At 36.4% G+C, this 6,896-nt stretch overlaps 1 long non-coding RNA gene across 1 annotated transcript; it reads left to right on the top strand.

The window, feature by feature from the left end:
• Positions 1 to 26: 26 nt before the first annotated feature.
• On the top strand, positions 27 to 1,433 carry LOC132859346 (uncharacterized). Its single transcript, XR_009649733.1, has 2 exons — positions 27 to 469; positions 888 to 1,433. It is a non-coding gene; the product is annotated as an uncharacterized LOC132859346 (long non-coding RNA).
• The last annotated feature ends 5,463 nt before the right edge of the window (positions 1,434 to 6,896 follow it).

The following is a 6,896-nucleotide window of genomic DNA, read 5'->3' as shown; positions in this document are numbered from 1 at the left end:
AATTTATTTACCTTAAAATTTTATACAGTAAAACTCAAGCTTTGTGGCTTAATTCCATTTTAGTACACTGTTGAATTCTGCGTTCTGATTGGTCAGTAGGTGTTGATTAATTTTCTATAACAGCAGCTCTGACAGTACTGCAGATGTAAACCACAGGTTTCTATTAATGATCCAATACATTGTGGTTTCTATAGTAACAGCTCATTCACAGGAACTTAAATTCACATGAATTTATATTAAAAATCTGTGTGTTCATCAACATGGTGAAGTTTTCTGTAAGAAAATTATTTTTTATTGTTTTCAGATTTTTTAAAAACACTGCTTCATCACACCACCCTGTAACTCAGTATTTTACTGTAACACCAACACACACAGTGGTTCATTACTTATTCATTTATTTGTTCATTAGACAATCCAGAAGATTATGATGATGTCATCACTGAGGAACAGGATGTAGGAGAGACAGAAGGTGAGCGACTTCCTGTTTATTCTCTAATGTACATAAGTTCACAGGCAGCAGAGTAAAAGATTAAATTATATATGATTATATTATATATGGTATATAATAAATATCAACTTTCAGATCAGTTTTTAGGACAAATATAATAGAACATGTATTTATTAAAGAGTTTAGATTAGACCTACTGTAAATATTATCTATGATACAGAACATAAACATCAGATCACTGTTTTTATAACAAATCACCGTTCAGTCAGATTAAAGAAACTGATCTGATAAATGTCCTCTATTCTCTTCATTTATGGTTTAAATATCAGAGAAATCCTACATAGTGCATCGTTTATGTATTATAAGTTGTTACTAAACAATTACTGTATTAATACAATATAAAGGATGTATTAAAGAAGTAAATGTGTTTATTTTACAGAATATGATGACGTGGAGGAGAAATCTCAGAACGACAGGGACCATGTGACTGAGACACGTCTCCAAAGGCCTTTTCTCAGGAAATTACATTTCAACTTTTATAAACACAAAAAATGACTTTATTATACTTCTAATAATTTCATTCATTCTGAACCATGTTCATTTTCTCACCTTGTTATTAGTAAATAAATTAGGGAGAGTTAAATCACCTCCATTATTACTTAACAAATGTTTCCAGCTTTCCTTTTACAACACATTTAGTGCTATAAGTCATAGTGAGCTTAAATATCACTGACACACCACACCTCATTTATCACCAGTTTATTCCATCAAAATCACTTTAATGTTCATTACAATCTTTTGATGAAACAACTGATCTTATCGTTCATGTTGATCTGAAACTTGTGAATCTGTTATTCAGTGTTTTTAGAAATGTGTTAATTACATTCCACTTGCCAGAAGAAAACTTGTTTATTACAATATGTTAAAACTTGTTACGAGCCAGAAATATGGAACTGTCTTAAATAGATAAACATTTTTCATTCAATATGTTCAGGTTGTTGTTTTATATTTTAAGATCTAAATCAATATTCTGTGTTTTTTCCTGTTGATTTTCTTTACGTCTCCTCATAATATATATAATCAGGGCTGCAGGAAGATGTTTTACATTGTGGGAGCTGGAATTTTAAGCAGCGTTCATGTGACATGTGCTATTACATCACACCTGAATGATAGTAAAATCATTTACTTTTAACAGAATGAGTGCAGATTACAATATTTATACCACAGTGTGGATGAATTGTGGAATTAGAAGGTGTTGATTAATTTCCTACAACAGCACAGCTCTGACAATAGTTATGACTTCAACATAAATGATTAGTTTATATTAATGTGCTCGTTCTAATACGTTATCTTTCCTACAGTAACGTCGTTCACAGGGACTTGTATGATGGACGTTACTCGTTATCTAAACCTAAAATAAACTGATTTAAAACATGTTATATAACAAAGAACAGCGTATAATCATTGATGGTGATGTTTTCTGATTGGAGACGTTTATTTAACATTTATGGAAGGAGTCTCGAGTATCAGCTCTTTGTAACATTATTTTAGCAGCTGCAGTTAAAGTAATCCTGAAAGTCGGGGTGTTGCAGCACCATCAGCAGCCCTACTTCCTGTCTCCTTGTATATAATGGGTAATGACAAGAAATTAGAATATTTTGTCTAAATAAACAATATGCAATCAAATGTAACTTTTTCTTTCCATACTGAGTAAATATTGTGTCTTATGCCGAGTTTTATTCACATTTTTAATAAATTCTTTGTGTATTTTTCCTTAAACAACTGATTACATAAAGGTTTTATAATATAATGTAATGATGTGATTTGAGTGACTTTTGTAGTAGATAAAATCTCCATCTTAATGAATAAATGCCAACACACACACACACACACACACACACACACACACACACACACACACAGCTGCTCTCCCTCCTCTCTGATATACAGATTTTTAGAAATACACACAGGTATAAAGTGTTTAGCTGGACACCCAGTTACTGTCATGGTTTATGTGGACTCACCCTCCATAATATTACATGAATGAAATCCCTGTAAAAAACACACACGTAAGAACTAAGATAAAGTGCATCTAGCTGATTTGAACTCTTATTAGAAAATATTATTCTTTTAAAATTTATATTACTACTATTTAAGGCAAACATGCAAAATTTTGTGACCATATCAGCTTTCATGAAATTTTCAACATGGGATCAAGCAGACATTAAAACACTTCTATAATTATTATATATATTATGTAATTTAACTATATAAAATATTAATCTTAATGAATAAATGCAAATACACACACACACACACACACACACAAAGAGCTGCTCTCTCTCCTAACTCTCTGATATTCAGATTCTAAGACATACACACAGGTATAAAGTGTTTAGCTGGACACCCAATTACTGTCATGGTTTATGTGGACTCACCCTCCATAACATTATATAAAGTGCATCTAGCTGATTTGCACTCTTGGAAACTATTATTCTTTTCCCATTTTTATTACTATTTAGCGCAAAATGCAAAATTTATGTGACCATATCAGCTTTTGTGAAATTTTAAACATGGGATCAATCAGATATTAAAACACTTCTATAATTACTCATATCTGTAACTTTGTAATATTAGCAGTTTTATCTATAATAATAATAATAATAATAATAATAATAATAATAATAATAATAATAATAATAATAATAATAATACAGCAGCATCCTAACAGCGCCCCCAGCAGGTCAAGTGAGAGAAAATATTTCACTAAACAGAAATCTCAGTTTGAAAATTCTTTACTGCCATCTTGTGGATACAAAATTGTAATGCTCTTAATAAAAATTAGTAAAATAATCATTTAAAATGATTAATCTTTCTAATCCTGAAGCCTGGAGTAAATGTGTGTTTATTAATTTAAACATTTAATTGGAAATTAAATACTAAACATTCTAAAATATAGCAAACATTATGTAATATTACTTAAAATTATTAATAAATAAATTTATACATGAGTAGAGCTCTGTATACTTGGCCCACAATATATTCACCTTGGTTTATCTCTTATACCACAGCTTTCAGAAGGTTCTTCAGTAAATTTCTCTTGTTTCTGATAATGCTGTGTTTGTAATGCAGATATTTATAATCATTTGTGTGTTTGTTTGTTTTGTCCACTGTTGTCTTATTATGGGGCGAGTAATGGTACTTCAGTGCTGTAACGTCTATGTTGATGCCAAAGATTTGATGGAGGGCTGGTGGAAGAAGATTTGTTCATTCATGGGTCTGCGTTACTGCATGATATTGATGTGATGTTTGACACTTGGTGTCACTTCCTGTGTTCGGGACGTCACTTCCTGTGTTTGAATTGTTTCTCGAGCTAAACAAAAAACTATAAACACTCAGAAAATTTGTTTTAGTAACTTTATTAGCATAAAAGTAGATCATAGTGAATGATCTTCTCAGTTGTCCTCACTGTCCTCTGCAGGGTCTTGCGATCCGAGATGGTGCAGTTCTCACACCAGACAGTGATGCAGCTGCTCAGGATGATCTCAAAGGTCCCTCTGTAGAACGTGGTCAGGATGGGGGGAGGGAGATGGGCTTTCCTCAGTCTTAGTAAGAAGTAGAGACGCTGCTGTGCTAACTTGGTGATGGAGCTGGTGTTGAGTGACCAGGTTAAGTTCTGAGAGAGAGAGAGAGAGAGAGAGAGAGAGAGAGAGAGAGAGAGAGAGAGAGAGAGAGAGAGAGAGAGAGAGGTGAAAACTGTTAGGCACCTTCGATCTGAAGCTAGGACTGTTAAATATAAGATTTGTATCTAAAGCTCTTATGGATAATGAAATGATTACAGATCAGAAGTTTAGTGTTCTGTGTTTAACAGAAACATGGGTCAAACCAAACGAGTTTGTATTACAAGTATTGTAGCTCCACTTAAAAGGAAAGTAATTAGAGAGAGAAAATTTGCACCTTGGTATAATGACAACACACAAAATTGTAAAAAATCAGCTCGGAAATTAGAACGTAAATGACCTCAAACTAAATTATTAGTATTTCGATAAGCATGGAAGGAAAGCCATGGCTTTTTTCATAGCTACAAAAAATCTCTTAGTGCTGCTAGATCGGTTTCACTTTGATTATAAAATACTATTACTAACCTATAAAGCACTTAATGGTCACACGCCACAGTATCTGTGTTATCTTTTGTTTTTTATAATACGTCACATCTACTTCGATCAAAGGGCGCAGGCTATTTGGTAGTACCTCAAGTACAAAAGTCTCCAGCAGGGGGAAGAGCTTTTTTCTCACAGAGCCCCACAGTTATGGAACAGACTTCCAATTAGTGTTTGGGACTCAGACACAGTCTCAGTGTTTAAGTCCAGGATAAAAACACATTTGTTTGTCTAGATTTTTATGAATAGCTTTTCTCAGGTAAAGGAGCATATCTGGAGGGTTCATGGTCATAGACTGTTTGGTGAACTGGGATGTCTGGATGTTGTCTCCTTACCACCCTCACAAGTCACTCAGGTTTACAGACTGTGGAGTGGTGGGACACTTTACATCCCAGGAAGCCCTCATGTCTGTGTCACCTTCTGGCTCTAGACTTTTAGTTATGATGTCATAGCTAGTCTTGATGGAGTCCCTGTCTGCACTTTACACATAATTTACATTGTCATCACCTGATTACAACCATACCTCACAATTTTCACATCTCTGTGTGTGTGTACTGCTACTGTGTGTGTGTGTGTACCAATACTGTGTGTGTGTGTGTGTGTACTGATACTCACTCTGTGTGTGCACTGATACTCACTGTGTGCGTGTGTTTGTGTGTGTACTGATGCTCACTGTGTGTGTGTACTGATACTGTGTGTGTGCTTACTGGTTCTGTGTGTGTGTGTATATGTGTGTGCCTACTGATACTGTGTGTGTCTGTGTACTCATACTCACTGTGTGTGTGTGTACGTACTGATACTGTGTGTGTGTGTGTGTGTGTGTGTGTGAGACAGTGTGTGTACTGATGCTCACTGTGTGTGTGTGTGTGTGTGTACTGATACTGTGTGTGTGTACTGATACTCACTGTGTGTGTGTGTGTGTGTGTGTACTGATACTGTGTGTGTGTACTGATACTCACTGTGTGTGTGTGTGTGTACTGATACTGTGTGTGTGTACTGATACTCACTGTGTGTGTGTGTGTGTGTGTGTGTGTGTGTGTGTGTACTGATACTGTGTGTGTGTGTACTGATACTCACTGTGTGTGTGTGTGTGTGTGTGTGTGTGTGTGTACTGATACTGTGTGTGTGTGTGTGTGTGTGTGTGTGTGTACTGATACTGTGTGTGTGTGTGTGTGTGTGTGTGTGTGTGTCCTGATACTCACTGTGTGCGTGTACTCGTACTCACTGTGTGTGTGTCTGTGTGTGTGTGTACTGATGCTGTGTGTGTGTACTCATACTCACTGTGTGTGTGCGTGCTGATTCTTTGTGTGTGTGTGTACTGATACTCACTGTGTGTGTGTGTGTGTGTGCTGATACTGTGTGTGTGTGAGTGTGTACTGATACTCACTGTGTGTGTTACTGTGTGTGTGTACTGATGCTGTGTGTGTACTCATACTCACTGTGTGTGTGTGTGTGTGTGTGTGTGTGTGTGTGTGTGTGTGTGTGTGTGTGTGTGTGTGTGTGTGTGTGCTGATATTGTGTGTGTGTGTGTGTGTGTACTGATACTCACTGTGTGTGTGTACTCGTACTCACTGTGTGTGTGTCTGTGTGTGTACTGATGCTGTGTGTGTGTACTCATACTCATTGTGTGTGTGTTACCTCACTGTAACTGTTCACTACATGTCGGATTGGGAAATGAAAAGCGCTGTACTCCAAATCTGTCCCCTGTATGAAAGTCATACAAGCGCTCATTTGGCAGAAGAGTTGACAAACGCAGTGAATACATGGAAGTTGAGGAGGCCAAATATGTTACTCCCAGTCACCACAGATAATGCTCAGAATATTGTGAATGCAGTTAATGAAGCTGATGGGCTGGGGCCACAGATAAGTTGTTTTGCGCATGTTGTAAACCTAGCAGCCAAGAAAGCAGTGTCAATCAACACAGTGTCCCGCCTCCTGGGGAGGGTTAGAAAAAAAATGACTTTTTTTCACAAAAGCACCAAAGCCCACCATGTTTTGACTGTGAAGCAGGAGATGTTAAACTTGCCCAGACACAAGTTAATTCATGATGTCACAACTCGGTGGAATACAGTACATGACATGTTGGAAAGATACACAGAACAGCAGTCCGCCATCTATTCTGCCTTACTGGACAAAGATCTGAAGCTGTCTCTCAAGAACATAACCATGTTGAATGACAGTGAACAGAAACTGGCAGAAGAACTGTTTCAGGTCCTCACACCACTGAAAACAGTCACAACCCTGATGAGCAGTGAAACAACCCCCACTATATCAATGATCCTTCCTCT

This window comes from Tachysurus vachellii, chromosome 16 (assembly GCF_030014155.1).
Source record: "Tachysurus vachellii isolate PV-2020 chromosome 16, HZAU_Pvac_v1, whole genome shotgun sequence".
NCBI classification, from domain to species: domain Eukaryota; kingdom Metazoa; phylum Chordata; class Actinopteri; order Siluriformes; family Bagridae; genus Tachysurus; species Tachysurus vachellii.
This window is presented reverse-complemented; position numbering and strand designations above follow the sequence as displayed.